The sequence below is a fragment of the Mytilus californianus genome, unplaced genomic scaffold, assembly GCF_021869535.1.
Source record: "Mytilus californianus isolate M0D057914Y unplaced genomic scaffold, xbMytCali1.0.p SCAF_3, whole genome shotgun sequence".
Taxonomy (NCBI): domain Eukaryota; kingdom Metazoa; phylum Mollusca; class Bivalvia; order Mytilida; family Mytilidae; genus Mytilus; species Mytilus californianus.
Window position 1 is genome coordinate 1,699,951 of NW_026262679.1, and position 16,936 is coordinate 1,716,886.

The 16,936-nt window shown below is 34.6% G+C and overlaps 1 protein-coding gene across 1 annotated transcript in view; it reads left to right on the forward strand.

Moving 5' to 3' along the window:
• The window catches only part of LOC127733824 (uncharacterized), a 131,146-nt gene that overhangs the window by 47,070 nt on the left and 67,140 nt on the right, over positions 1 to 16,936 (forward strand). The window lies entirely within an intron of this gene.

Sequence of the window (16,936 nt, forward strand, 5' to 3'; positions counted from 1 at the left end):
ATAGCGATTTTTTTTAAGTCCGGCTCATCATCACGTTCGTGCGTCATGTGTGTTTAGTAGCATCACAGTCACAATAATCACACCTTGCCTTTCCAATAAATTCGTCACATCTTAAATAGTTTCCTCTATTTACCCCTTTTTTGTCTTTCATTATGAAGAAAATTTAATTTCAATTGACAATACTTATAAAATATGATTGGTTAGATAGTAAGACCCTAGTGAATAACACTTTCAGTTTTATATAAAATGAAAACTGATAAAAAGTTACATTGCCGTTCCCTCTTAAAGGACGCTGACACTATGGAATTTCTTTTAATAATTGTTATCATGTTTCATGTATACAAACCTTTGAATGTTAATTAGGTGCAAATGTTAAAATAATCGGATTTATAGCATCTATAACTAGCATCAGTGAAAATACCACATAAGTGGAAGATAAATAGAGATTAAATGGTTTGACAAATAGCTCATGCATTTATGACTGGTTTAACCGCACCAGAAATAAATACTGACATCTGATTAGTTTCAGATACTTATGATATAATCAAGCAAGTGATAATATCAACCTAAAGTCAAAGTCAAAGATTTTATTGATATATTTAATCTGAATTTCTCACCCTTTTCGTATATCATGGAGCATGAAATCGGGAAGTATAAAATTAAAAAAAGCGATATTTTATTTCCCAAACTATTATTTTGCACTAAGTCTTGTCATTTATGTAAAACTATCCATCATGCAATTAGTCATATTTGCAGAAAAGCATACAATTCAATAAGATTAAGAATTTGATTGACAACTTTAGAATTTTAATTGGTAAAAGATTTCAGAACTAAACGTTCGTAATTCTTTTTTATACGAAAGGCTTTTTATTCAAGTAACGACATCAACTCGCCCAAACCATTATTATATATATACAGGTTTTAGACGTTCGCTATAAGAATTTTATTATTAATCTAATCAAGAACCCATAAAGGGCATCATTTACAACAATATTAAGCACAATATGATTGGAAAAAAGAAAAACTATATCTTAATATAATACTATCATATATTGGACAGGATCAGAGCCTAACACATCATGTGTCTTACATAACATTAACAATAATTGCATAATAATTTTATATATTTTGTATCCACCTGGATCTTATTTCTAAACACTTAATTATATAATTGCCTAGGCACATAAGAGTTGGTAAATGCTCATTTGTGAACAGCCAGAAATATTTTTTATCCTTGGGTAATTCTTTAAAATTATTACAAAAACTGTTTACTTTATCCCATAATAATTTTCTCTGTTCGTTATATAAAGGACAACTTACTGTGAAATGGGTCTCATCTTCAATAGAATTTGATCCATGTGATAGGCAGTGATGACATAGACGCTGACTTCTCTCTATGTATTTTTTACTATACCTATCTTTCTCAATTTTAAGATCATGTGCACTTATTCTCAATTTACATATAGCTCTTCTTATATTAAAATCTTTAATTGATAAATAAGCCTCCTTTACGAAGTCAGTCTTGAGGTTGAAATAATTTTCTAATTTACTATTACCTTGTGATAAGGTATCAGATCTTTTGACCCCCCAAAATGTTTTAAAACTGTTACAAAGTTTACATTTTACAAATTTAATTAATCTATTGAGCTTTGTATTCAAATTTTGTATATCAAGTGATTGAAGGACATATCTCATAGATGAATACCAACAATTAATGTTTCCTGCATCTAAAATTTTATTACAAACATAAGCATCATAAAGTAACCCATCGTCCAATTTGTTAAGCCTGTGTACATATTTTACCATAGATATAATGACAGAAAAATAAAGAGGAAATCTTGCAACCTCTGATAACACTGCCAAATTTGAGGCTTTTTTATTTACACCAAGAATATATTTTAGATACCTGAAATGTGATTTTTCCAAATAATCATTTATGTAAATTAATTCAAATAGATAATCACTTTTTTTCTTGCAAGCAGCAGAGTTAATCTTAAAGGTACCCCAGATTTCACTACAATATAATAAAATTGGTTTTATTGTGTGATCATATAAATGGATTGCAGTATCAATACTTGGATTACAAGCTGACATGGATTTTTGTAGTTTAAATTTTGCCTTTAAGGACTTTTTGAATAGCTCTTCTTTCCCCTGCTGAAAAAGACCACTGGAAGTAAAGACTATCCCTAAATATTTATATCTGTTAACACATTCTATAGCCTCATTATCTAAACAAAGTGATTCCTTCAAAAATTTTCCAGGCTTGTTAAAAATTAAAACTTTTGTTTTGGACAAGTTAACATCTAGACACCAATCAATACAATAAGTTTGCAGGTTATCAAGTCGGGTTTGCAGACCCTGTTTAGTGTTTGATAATATAATAATGTCATCGGCGTACATAAGACAATCAATTCTACGCCCATTGATATAAACAGCATCTGGACTCGACTCAAATCTTGGAGGCAGATCGTTAATGAAAAGCTTAAATAAATTTGGGCTTAGAACATCCCCTTGCCTAACCCCAACTAGCGAGCTGAAAGATGGCGTTAGTACATTACCCACTTTCACCGACATTTCATTTTTTCTGTACATGTCTTTTAAAATAGTATAAAATTTTCCAGATATGTTATTTTCCAATAATTTGTATCTAATACCACAGTGTATGACCCTATCAAAAGCCTTTTTAAAGTCCACAAAGCAAGCATAAATTTTCCCCCCTTTTCTGTTAGTATATTTATCTAATATGGTTTTTAAAACAAACATATGGTCAGATGTTCTGCTCTTTTTTGAGAAACCAACCTGACATGGATGAATTATATTATTTTTATCAAGATGAATGTCAAGTCTTTTATTAAGAATACTGTTAAATAATTTTCCAATGCATGAATTAATTGCTATGCCTCTGTAATTTTCAGGTTTACTAGGACTCCCTGCTTTAAAAATTGGACATATATAAGACAATGACCATTTGCGAGGGTATGTTCCAGAGCAGAATATCAAGTTAAAAAGTTTCTGCAAAACAGGTGCAAATATACTACCCCCTGATTTTAATATCTCGTTTGGGATACCATCTAGTCCTGCAGCTTTATTATTCTTTAGTTTATTTATAGCATCCAAAATTTCTTTTAGGGTTATTTTGTAATCCAGTTCACAAAAAGTTGGATTATTTTCTAAATTTTTTACTTTCTTGTTAATTTCCTCTAATCTGTCTTTAAATTTGTCAGAGTTGAGATTTAAAGATTGAATATAAATATAATGATAAGTCAATTGTTTGTTGTTACACCAAGTGTTGGGAATTTATCTTAACCCTTCGGGTCAGGTGAGCTAGTAATGAGATGGTGCATTGATAAGTTTCTGTTGCAGTTAAAGTTATCTAATCAGAACCAGATATGCATGTGTTCTTTAATTTGACGTCAGAGGTCATTTCAAAAGTTGAAAACCTTCCTGCAATTGCACAAATCAATAACAGCAATAAATGCACCGACACTTTGATATAAATCTTTTCTAGATCATCTTTGGAATATCTTCTAATGCAGGTGTCTATCCTATATCCGTTTTCCTTTTCTCAAGTGGTATAGAATTCTCTTCGTCAAGTTTAGCCATCCTTCTTGCCAAATACTAGTGCATACTGGTAAAGTTATCTCACAAGTTGAACTAATAAAGTATTATATTTGGCGAAAGAACTGAGGACCCCGTTTCATAATGAATTACCTTTAGACGTTTTTATCAGTTTTGACAGTCCTGAGTGGCTAAATGAAATTCATGCCGGATTACATCGATTTTATGGATAAAACAAAGTTGGTTCAGACTTTTTATATTAATTAAAAATAATTCCCACCATGGCTACAATAGCTTGTTACATTTGATGGCAGTCCAGATGCAAATTAAATGCATGCATATGGACGGGAACATGTTAATGTGATATGATGTAGTAGACGGACACGTTGATATGGATTTTAAAGTGCTATAGTTCACAAGGTAACAGTCCGTATGACGACATATCACCCTACCCGGACACATAATTCGACTCCGGGACAATTAGTCTGTTTTTTATTTCTAAATTTCTAAATGCCGCATTCTTATCAAAGAAGCGGCAAATACCGATTTTCAGGGCTTTGGTTTGACCCGACCTGGGATCCGACCCACGACCCCCCGAACTAGGGGGAGCACGCTACCTTGAGACCATCAACGCAGTGTGTTAAATATATAGAAAAAAATCTCATTATACGGTATATATATATGGAATACGTTTTAAAAGAGGTTCATCTAAAACTAATCAAGTCAAAGTACTGCATTTGTTTTAATAGACTATTTTCATATTACCTACTTTTGACTCCGGATTATATAATTTTTCGACAGGTTACCTACTCTGCAGTTGGACATCCTGGTACTCAGTCAAGTTTGAGTGACCAAAAGAAGTAAAATCAAATATATAATCAGTGCAATTTTGTTGGAAAATTTACTGTTTTCTGATGAATTTGTCGTGTATAGAAAACATAAAACAGTTAATTTCCCCAAAAAATTGTTCCGCTTGAAAGCTTAATTTTACTTCTTTACGTTGCTCTTACCTGACCGAGTACCAAGATGTCCTACCACAGACCAATAGGTAACCTGTCGAAAAATGTAAATTCCGGAGTCAAAAAAAAGTCGGTATTATGAAAATGGTCTATTGATAATATATGTGTTGTTTTTGAAAGAAATAACTGGCATACCAGAAGGTACCAGATACGTTTCAGTGTTTTTTGTCAATCTTTTTCTTGGATATTGTCTATGGTGTGTATGGCTTTCAGCTTAAAATTACAAAGGAAAACACTTCAGTTTGAACATTTAGGGATAGAGAGGGGTACAACACACGAAATGCATGATGTGTCCTATCCTATTCCTTTAATTATTATTGTGTATTTGCTATCATAAGTATTCTTATGAAAACAATTATTACATTGCGTTTTGTATATAGATCTACGTGCTCATAACACAAGAGTCTGCATCACAGGCCAGGCGCACAGCTACGTTTACGTCAATACGCCCGGGCGTACTCATGAATTTAGGAGAAAATAATTTGATCTGGACAAATAAAAGAACTGGTTGAAAGCAAACGAGTCTTGCAATTCTTTCTTCATTGACCCGTCATTGAAGATAAAAGTGACGAAATTTAATTTTTAATCAAATGGTCTTATATCATATATTTGTTTATTTTCTGTCAAAGTCTGAATCTATGTTGTTTTTTAATTTTGGTTCGTGTATATGTTTCGGTGTTAAGTGTGGCGTCCATTATCGCTGAACTAGTATATATTATTGTTGAGGGGCCAGCTGAAGCCCACCTCCGGTTGCGGAAATTCTCGCTGTGTTGAAGATCCATTGAAGCCCTTGGACTGTTTTCTGCTCTTGGTCGGGTTGTTGTCTCTAAAGTGGACACATTCCCCGTTTCCATTATCAACTTTATTTTTGACATGGACCAGTTCAATGTGTTCTTTATCGATAGTATAGTAGCGAAAGAACAATTCTATATGTAAACGTAACTTGTACATTAAAATGTATTGTAATACTAACATTTTAATTAGTTAACTCTTTATTTTAGACACTCCAATGAACACTTGAATGTCAAGATGTAGCTGCAATTAAATTAAACTACCCATTATGAATGATGTTTTTTTAAATTTTGTAACCAACGAAATCCTCAGTTAAAAAGAAGAGGGCTGGGAGAGAAACCATAGATGACTTCCTTGGTTTATGATGATTGATCTGAGGAAATTGAAATCGGGAAGTAAATAAATAAAAAAAACGATCTTTTATTTCCCAAGCAATTGTCTTCTTCGTTTAATCTATATACGGTTTTCCACTTGTCATTTATGTAAAACTATCCTGCAATTAGTCATATTTACAGAAAAGCATACAGTTTAATAAATATAAGAATTTAATTGACAACATTTGAATTTTAATTGGTAAAAGACTTCAGAACTAAACGTTCATAATTCTTTTTTATACGAAAGGCTTTTTTTCAAGTACCGACATCAACTCGCCCAAACCATTATTATTATATATACAGGTTTTAGACGTTCGCTATATAAATATAATGATAAGACCTTGTTTGTTGGTCAAATACACCAAGTGTTGAGAATAGTTCTTAACCCTTCGGGTCAGGTGAGCTAGTAATGATATGGTGCATTGATAAGTTTCTGTTGTAGTTAAAGTGATCTATTTATGACCAGATATGCATGTGTTCTTTATTTTGACGTAATATGTAATTTCAAAGCATGAGTTGTATAGATGAAAAACATCCCGCAATTGTACAAATAAATAGCAGCAATAAATGTACCGACTTTTTAATATAAATCTTCTCTAGAACATCTAAGGAATGTCTTCTAATGCAGGTATGTATCCTGTATCCGTTTTCCTTTTCTCAAGTGGTATAGAATTCTCTTCGTCAAGTTTAGCCATCCTCATTGCCAAATACTAGTACATACTGGTAAAGTTATCTCACAAGTTGAACTAATAAAGTATTATATTTGGCGAAAGAACTGAGGACACCGTTTCATAATAAAATACCTTGAGACATTTTTATCAGTTTTGACAGTCCTGAGTGTGTGGCCATGAGGATAAAAGTAGGAATTCATGCCGGATTACATCCATTTTATGGATATATGCCCGTAACTCGTACTTCAAACGATAAAACAGAGTTGGTTCAGACTTTTTATATTAATTAAAAATCATTTCCACCATGGCTACACTAGCTTGTTACATTTGATGGCTGTCCAGATGCAAATCAAATGCATGATTATGGACGAGAACATGTTAATATGATATGATGTAGTAGACGGACACGCTGATATGGATTTTAAAGTGCTAGTTCACAAGGTAACAGTCCGTAGGACGACATATCACCCTACTCGGACAGATCATTCGACTCCGGGACAATTAGTCTGTTTTTATTTCTAAGTTTCTAAATGCCGCATTCTTATCGGAGAAACGGCAAATACCGATTTTCAGGGCTTTGGTTTGACCCGACCTGGGATCCGACCCACGACCTCCCGAACTAGGGGGAGCACGCTACCTTGAGACCATCAACGCAGTGTGTTACACATATAAAATTAATCTCGTTATACGGTATATATGGAACACGTTTTAAAAGGTTCATCTGAAACAGATAAAGCATTTTTTTTTATTGATAACATATTTGTTGTTTTTGAAAGAAATAACTGACATACCAGAAGGTACCAGTTACGTTTCAGTGTATTTTGTCAATCTTTTTCTTGGATATTGTCTATGGTGTGTATGGCTTTCAGCTTAAAATCAGCAGATGCAAGTTGTAGTCGAAACTTTACAAAGAAAAGACACCTCAGTTTGACCATTTATGGGTAGAGAGGGGATACAACACAAGAAATGATGTGTCCTTTCCTATTCTTTTAATTATTATTGTGTATTTGCTATCATAAGTTTCAATATCAGTGTTTCTTATGAAAACAATTATTACATTGCGTTTTGTATATAGATTTACGTGCTTATAACACAAGAGCCTGCATCACAGGCCAGGCACGCAGCTACGTTGACGTCGAAGAGGGGCGAAAGATACCAAAGGGACATTCAAACTCATAAATCGAAAATAAACTGACAACGCCATGGCTAAAAAAGAAAAAGACAAACAGACACACAATAGTACACAAAACACAACATAGAAAACTAAAGATTGAGCAACACGGACCCCACCAAAAACTGGAGGCGATCTTATGTTCTCCGGAAGGGTAAGCAGATCATGCTCCACATGTGGCACCCGTCGTGCTGCTCATGTTAGTACAAACCCGGTAATTAGTCTAATTCGGTAGGTCATATTCGGGAAAAGCGGACGGGATTGTAGTCACGACATTAGGAACATATCCACTATCATTTGTGAAACGGATATTCCGTGACGGCCAACCAACTTGTGATGACGTCCGTAAAATTAACGAAGGGATGATTTCAACTTCACAAACTTTGTTTGGTTTAATAGCTTCCTTGTGAGCAGCAACCCTCTATCAAGGAAATCATGATAGGAAATACAAGCCCTGGAGTATTGTATCAACTGGGAGATATATACTCCGTATGCAGGCGCTGCTGGAATGTTGCTACAAAAAAACTGGAAAGTTCACAATTGGGAAGCTGAAATCATCTCTTTTGTCATAAAGTTTTGTTTTCAACCGACCTTCATTGTCAATTTCTAGACATGAGACAGACTTCACTGTATCTGTTGTATCCTTTATCTCAAGTTCGATGGGATAGATGCGTTCAACATAGTCCCGGGCGTACACATGAATTTGGGAGAAAAATAATTTAATCTAGACAAATAAAAGAACTGGATAAAAGCAAACAAGTCTTGCAATCCTTTCTTCAATGACTTGTAATTGGAGATAAAAGTGACGAAATTTAATTTTTAATCAAATGGTCTGATATCATATCTGTCAAAGTCTGAATCTACTGTGAATTCTACTCAGTTTCTTATTGCTTAAAGCAATTCATTATCTGCTGATATACGATACCGGTATATAATTTGCATTTAAGTCAAGCCTGCGACATCTATGTCGCAATAACTAGACTTAGCGATCCTAGATTCCGTCGCCGTCGGCGTCGTCAACATTTAGGTTTAGTTTGTGGTTAAAGTTTTTTTTTAAAATCAATTACTTTGTCAAACCTTCGTGGAATTTTACGGAAGTTGGACAGAAGCTTTTTAAGACCAAATTAAAGACAGCATTCAGAGCAAACTTTTGAAAAAAAATCTTTTTATTTTACTGATAAATGGATTTTTTGACAAACCTAGCTTCATGAAATTATGCGAAAGTTGGGCACGAGCTTGTTTATGATGAAGACACTACCCAGAGCATAATGAAAATGTATTTTTGATTTTTCCGTATTTTATTGATAAAAGGACTTTGATTTTACTGTGCGTATTGCTGGGTGTTTGTTTATTCTACATTGGCTAGATGTATAGGGGGAGGGTTGAGATCTCACAATACATGTTTAACCCCTTCGCATTTTTTGTGCCTGTCCCAAGTCAGGAACCTCTGGCCTTTGTAAGTCTTGTATGTTTTTTTTAAATTTTGGTTCATTTATATGTTTCGGAGTTTAGTGTGGCGCCCATTTTCTCTGAACCAGTATACATTTTTGTTCAGGGGACAGCTATATATATAAAGCCCGACTCCGGGTGCGGGATTTTCTTGCTGTGTTGAAAACCCATTGGTGGCCTTGAGCTGTTTTCTGCTCTTTGGTCGAGTTGTTGCATGTCTCTTTGACACATTCCCCGTTTCCATTCTAAATTTTTTTTGTTAATATTAAATTAAGGAGATGTGATATGATTGCCAATGAGAAAACTATCCACCGTAGTTTAATGAAGTGGATGTAAGCAATTGCATGTTGTTTTGTAGATATAGTCTAAAGTTTATTACACACCAACTACTTTGTCAAACTTTCATTGAATTTTTTGAAAATTTGGCAGAACCTTTTTTCTGATTACCGTACCTGATAATGTCTAAAGCATTTTTTTAAATTATTTTTCAGAATTGACTGACTTTTTTTAATTGCAATTAACAGACAGTCTGGGATCAATTTTGACTGATAATGGATTCATTTTTTAGTCAATATTACACTTTTACCGCATCAAAAATAAATACTGACATCTGATTAGTTTCAGATACTTATGATATAATCAAGCAAGTGATAATATCAACCTAATGATATATTTAATCTGAATTTATCACCCGTCCGGTTTCATATATCATGGAGCATGAAATAGTGACCTAGTCCAGCGGCTCATCCTTAATACTCATCACATAGTAGTAAGTGCCCCCCCCCCCCCCCCCCCCCCGAAGAAACCATGCATGATTTCCTTAGTGTCTGATGATTATCTGAGTAAATTGAAATCGGGAAGTATATAATTAAAAAAAGAAATATTTTATTTCCCAAACTATCATCTTCCCCGCCTTTATATCTACGGTTTTGCATTAAGTCTTGTCATTTATATAAAACTATCCATCCTGCAATTAGTCATATTTACAGAAAAGCATACAATTCAATAAGATTAAGAATTTGATTGACAACTTCAGAATTTTAATTGGTAAAAGATTTCAGAACTAAACGTTCATAATTCTTTTTTATAATTATGAAAGGCTTTTTTTTCAGGTAACGACATCAACTCGCCCAACCCATTTATATATATATGCAGGCTTAAGGTGTTTTCTATATAAATATAACGATAAGACCTTGTTTGTTGGTCAATTGGTTGTTGTTACACCAAGTGATGAGAATAGTTCTTAACCCTTCGGTTCAGGTGAGCTAGTAATACGATGGTGCATTGATAAGTTTCTGTTGCAGTTAAAGTTATCTAATCAGAACCAGATATGCATGTTCTTTAATTTGACGTCAGAGGTCATTTCAAAAGTTGAAAACCTTCCTGCAATTGTATAAATCAATAACAGCAATAAATGCACCGACACTTTGATATATATCTTTTCTAGAACATCTTTGGGATGTCTTCTAATGCAGGTGTCTATCCTATATCCGTTTTCCTTTTCTCAAGTAGTTTAGTCATCCTTATTGCCAAATACTAGTACATACTGGTAAAGTTATCTCACAAGTTGAACTAATAAAGTATTATATTTGGTGAAAGAACTGAGGACCCCGTTTCATAATAAATTACCTTTAGACGTTTTATCAGTTTTGACAGTCCTGAGTATGTGGCCATGAGGATGAAAGAGGGACGAAAGATACCAGAGGGACAGTCAAACTCATAGATCGAAAACAAACTGACAACGCCCTGGCCAAAAATAAAAAGACAAACAGACAAATAATAGTACAGATGACACAACATAAAAAACTAAAGACTAAGCAACACGAACCCCACCAAAAACTGGGGGTGATCTCAGGTGCTCCGGAAGGGTAAGCAGATCCTGCTCCACATGTGGCACCCGTCGTGTTGCTTATGTTATTACAAATCCGGTAAATAGTCTAATTCGGTAAGTCACATTCGTGAAAAGGGAAGGGTATTGTAGTTACGACATAAGGAACATATCCGATATCATCTGTGAAACGGTTATTCCATAACGATCAACCAACTCGTGATGGCGTCCGTAAAATTTACGAAGGGATGATTTCAACTTCACCATTTGGAACTCTTGGCTTAATAGCTTCCTTGTGAGCAGCAATCCTCTATCAAGGAAATCATGATAGGAAACAGAAGCCCGGGAATATCGTATCAATTGGGAGATATATACTCCGTATGCAGGCGCTGCTGGAATATTGCTACATAGAAATGGAAAGTTCACAATTGGGAAGCTGAAATCATCTCTTTTGTCGTAAAGTTTTGTTTTCAACCGACCCTCATTGTCAATTTCTAGATGTAAGTCAAGATATGAGGCAGCCTTAACTGTATCTGTAGTATCCTTTATCTCTAGTTCGATGGGATAGATTCGTTCAACATAGTCACCAAATTTTGTATTATTTAGTGAGAGAACATCATCTATATAGCGGAACGTAGAGTTAAAGGATATTGCTAACTTCTTATCTTTCTTCCTAAGAAGTTCCTGTATGAAGTCAGCCTCATAATAATAAAGAAACAAGTCGGCAAGAAGAGGGCACAATTGGTTCCCATTGAAATTCCGACAGTCTGTTGAAAAACACGTCCTCCAAACGTAACAAATATGTTGTCAATCAAGAAATCAAGCATCTTGATAATGTCAGTTTCAGAGAATTTTTTGTTTGAATCAGAGTGATTCTTTACAAAGTAGGATTTATCCTTCCCCAAGACAATTTACTTGTATCTACGTTCGCCATTCTTTTTAATGAAACAAAGTAATACCAACTCTTTCAATTTGTCTTTTAGTTTGGAATGGGGAATACTTGTGTAAAGTGTAGAAAAGTCAAATGTTTTAATACTATTGCAAGATGAGAGAGTCTTAGATTGTATGTACTCTAAAAGATCTTTGGAATTTTTTAGTATCCACATCTGATTCACGCCACCTCTAGAATATGCAGTTTCACAATAACTTTGGAGCCCGGCTTTGATTGCTGATAAAATAGATGTTAATAATTTAGAAAGAGGTTTCGTGGAGCACTTTGAAGACCCAGCAATATACCGTTGTTTGTAAGGACACTTATGTAGTTTAGGTATCCAATACAGTAAAGGAAGATCCAGTTCTTCATCTTTGGTGGATGAAAGTAGGAATTGTTAAATGAAATTTATGCCGGATTACATCCATTTTATGGATAAAACAGAGTACACTAGCTTGTTATATTTGATGGCTGTCCAGATGCAAATTTAATGCATGAATATGGACGAGAACAATATTCGTAGGCGGATCCAGGGGGGGAGAGGGGGCCCTGCGGGGCCCGGGTCCCCCCTTTCGTGGGAAAAATTTGGTTGATTATATAGGGAATCACTGAAGCATGACTGGAGCGGGCCCCCCTTAGGTCAGTCAGCGGGCCCCCCCCCCCCCCCCCCTTATGAAAAGTTCTGGATCCACCACTGATATTCCCCATTTACATTCTCAATTTTAATATGATATGATGTAGTAGACGGACACGCCGAGATGGATTTTAAAGTGCTATAGTTCACAAGGTAACAACAGTCCGTAGGACGACATATCACCCTACCCGGACACATAATTCGACTCCGGGACAATTAGTCTGTTTTTATTTCTAAATTTCTATAAGCCGCACTCTTATCGGAGAAGCGACAAATACCGATTTTCAGGGCTTTGGTTTGACCCAACCTGGGATCCGACCAACGACCTCCCAAACTAGGGGAGCACCCTACATTGAGACCATCAACGCAGTGTGTTACATAAATAGAAATAATCTCATAATACGGTATATATGGAATACGTTTTGAAAGAGGTTCATCTGAAACTGATAAAGTCAAAATATTGTTTTTTTTTAAATGATAACATATTTGTGGTTTTTGAAAGAAATAAATGGCATACCAGAAGGTACCAGTTACGTTTCAGTGTATTTTGTCAATCTTTTTCTTGGATATTGTCTATGGTTATATGGCTTTCAGCTTAAAATTACAAAGGAAAAACTTCAGTTTGAACATTTAGGGGTAGAGAGAGGTACAACACACGAAATGATGTGTCCTTCCCTATTATTTTAATTATTATTGTGTATTTGCTATCATAAGTCTTCTGATGAAAACAATTATTACATTGAGTTTTGTATAATGATTTGCGTGCTCATAACACACATGCCTGCATCACAGGCCAGGCGAACAGCTACATTTACGCCAATACGCCCGGAGGTACACATGAATTTAGGAGAAAAATAATTTGATTTAGACAAATAAAAGAACTGGTTAATAGCAAACGAGTCTTGCAATTCTTTCTTCCTTGAATTGTAATTGCAGATAAAAGTGACGAAATTTAATTTTTAATCAAATGGTCTTATATAATATATTTGTTTAATTTCTGTCAAAGTCTGAATCTATGTTTTTTGAATTTTGGTTCATTTATATGTTTCGGTGTTAAGTGTGGCGTCCATTATCGCTGAACTAGTATACATTATTGTTTAGGGGCCAGCTGAAGCCCACCTCCGGATGCGGGATTTTTTCGCTGTGTTGAAGATCCATTGGTACCCTTGGGCTGTTTTCTACTCTTTGGTCGGGTTGTTGTCTCTGAAGTTGACACATTCCCTGTTTCCATTATCAACTTTATTTTTTGACATGGACCAGTTCAATGTGTTCTTTATCGATAGTATAGTACTTGTTCATTAAAATGTATTGTAATAATAAAATATTAATTAGTTAACTCTTTATTTTAGACACTCCAATGAACACTTGAATGTCAATATGTAGCTGCAATTAAATTTAACTATCCATTATGAATGATTTTTTTTTTATTTTGTAATCGTTGAAATCCTCAGTTAAAAAGAAGAGGGCTGGGAGAGAAAGTATAGATGATTTCCTTGGTTTATGATGATTGATCTGAGGAAATTGAAATCGGGAAGTAAATAAATAAAAAAAAAGATCTTGTTTTCCACTTGTCATTTATGTAAAACTATTCTGCAATTAGTCATATTTACAGAAAAGCATACAGTTTAATAAGTATAAGAATTTAATTGACAACATTTGAATTTTAATTGGTAAAAGACTTCAGAACTAAACGTTCGTAATTCTTTTTTATACGAAAGGCTTTTTTTTCAAGTAACGACATCAACTCGCCCAAACCATTATTATATATATACAGGTTTTAGGTGTTCATTATATAAATATAACGATAAGACCTTGTTTGTTGGTCAATTGGTTGTTGTTACACTAAGTGATGAGATTAGTTCTTAACCCTTCGGGTCAGGTGAGCTAGTAATGAGATGGTGCATTAATAAGTTTCTGTTGTAGTTAAAGTGATCTATTTAGAACCAGTTATGCATGTGTTCTTTATTTTGACGTCAGATGTCTTTTCAAAGCATGAGTTGTATAGTTGAAAAACTTCCCGCAATTGTAAAAATGAATAGCAGCAATAAATGTACCGACACTTTGATATAAATCTTTTCTAGAACATCTAAGGAATGTCTTCTAATGAAGGTATCTATCCTATATCCGTTTTCCTTTTCTCTAGTGGTTTAGAATTCTATTTGTCAAGTTTAGCCATCCTTATTGCCAAATACTAGTACATACTGGTAAAGTTATCTCACAAATTGAACTAATAAAGTATTAAATTTGGCGAAAGAACTGAGGACCCCGTTTCATAATAAAATAACTTGGGACATTTTTATCAGTTTTGACAGTCCTGAGTGTGTGGCCATGAGGATGAAAGTAGGAATTCATGCCAGATTAAATCCATTTTATGGATATATGCCCGTAACTCGTACTTCAAACAATAAAACAGAGTTGGTTCAGACTTTTTATATTAATCAAAAAAAATTCCCACCATGGCTACACTAGCTTGTTACACCTGATGGCTGTCCAGATGCAAATTAAATGCATGAATATGGACGAGAACATGTTAATATGATATGATGTAGTAGACGGACACGCTGAGGTGGATTTTAAAGTGCTAGTTCACAAGGTAACAGTCCGTAGGACGACATATCAACTACTCGGACAGATAATTCGACTCCGGGACAATTAGTCTGTTTTTATTTCTAAGTTTCTAAATGCCGCATTCTTATCGGAGAAACGGCAAATACCGATTTTCAGGGCTTTGGTTCGACCTGACCTGGGATCCGACCCACGACCTCCCGAACTAGGGGGAGCACGCTACCTTGAGACCATCAACGCAGTGTTTTACACATATTAAAAAAATCTCGTCATACGGTATATATGGAACACGTTTTAAGGGGTTCATCTGAAACAGATAAAGTCAAAATACTGCATTTTTTTATTGATACCATATTTGTTGTTTTTGAAAGAAATAACTGGCATACCAAAAGGTACCAGATACGTTTCAGTGTATTTTGTCAATCTTTTTCTTGGATAGTGTCTATGGTATGTATGACTTTCAGCTTAAAATCAGCAGATGCAAGTTGTAGTCAAAACTTTACAAACGAAAAGACTTCAGTTTGAGCATTTAGGGGTAGCGAGGGGATTCAACACACGAAATTATGTGTCCTTCCCTATTCTTTTAATTATTATTGTGAATTTGCTATCATAAGTTTCAATATCAGTGTTTCTTATGAAAACAATTATTACATTGCGTTTTGTATATAGATTTACGTGCTCATAACACAAGAGCCTGCATCACAGGCCAGGCGCACAGCTACGTTTACGTCAATACGCCCGGGCGTACACATGAATTTAGGAGAAAAATAATTTAATCTAGACAAATATAAGAACTTGCTAAAAGCAAACGAGTCTTGCAATTCTTTCTTCAATGACTTGTAATTGGAGATAAAAGTGACGAAATTTAATTTTTGATCAAATGGTCTTATATCATATTTTTGTTTATTTTCTGTCAGTCTGAATCTACTGTGAATTCTACGCAGTTTCTTATTGCTTAAGGCAATTCATTAACTGCTGAGATACGATATATGGTTTGCATTAATTTTAGTCGATCCTGCGACATCTATGTCGCAAAAAACTAGACTTAGCGATCCTAGATTCCGTCGTCGGCGTCTTCAACATCTAGGTTTAGGCTGTGGTTAAAGTTTTTTTTACACATCAATTACTTTGTCAAACCTTCGTGGAATTTTACGGAAGTTGGACTGAAGCAGTAAAGCTTTTTAAGACCAAATTAAAGACAGTATTCAGAGCAAAATTTTGAAAATACTTCTTTTTATTTTACTGATAAATGTACTAATATTTAGATACATTATAAGGTTAAAGTTGTTCAGACATCAATAGCTTTGTCAAACCTAGCTTCATGAAATTATACGAAAGTTGGGCACGAGCTTCTTTATGATCAAAAGACACTACCCAGAGCATAATGAAAATGTATTTTTGATTTTTCCGTATTTTATAACTCGAATAATTCAGCGCCCTCTATCCACTACTTTTCTCGAGGAGTGATCGTAGTGATCGTAATATAACGACTGGATTATTCGGGTTACGTATTTAACTGATAAAAGGACTTTGAGTTTTACTGTGCGTATTGCTTTGTGTTTGTTTATTCTACATTGGCTAGAGGTATAGGGGAGGGTTGAGATCTCACAATTCATGTTTAACCCCGCCGAATTTTTGCGCCTGTCCCAAGTCAGGAACCTCTGGCCTTTGTTAGCCTTGTATGTTTTTTTAAAATTTTGGTTCATTTATATGTTTCGAAGTTTAGTGTGATGCCCATTGAGTCGGGTGCGGGATTTTCTTGCTGTGTTTAAGACCCATTGGTGGCCTTGAGCTGTTTTCTGCTCTTTGGTCGAGTTGTTGTCTCTTTGACACATTCCCCGTTTCCATTCTCAATTTTATTTGTTAATATTAAAATAAGGAGATGTGATTTGATTGCCAATGAGACAACTATCCACCGAAGTTTAATGAAGTGGATGTAAGCAA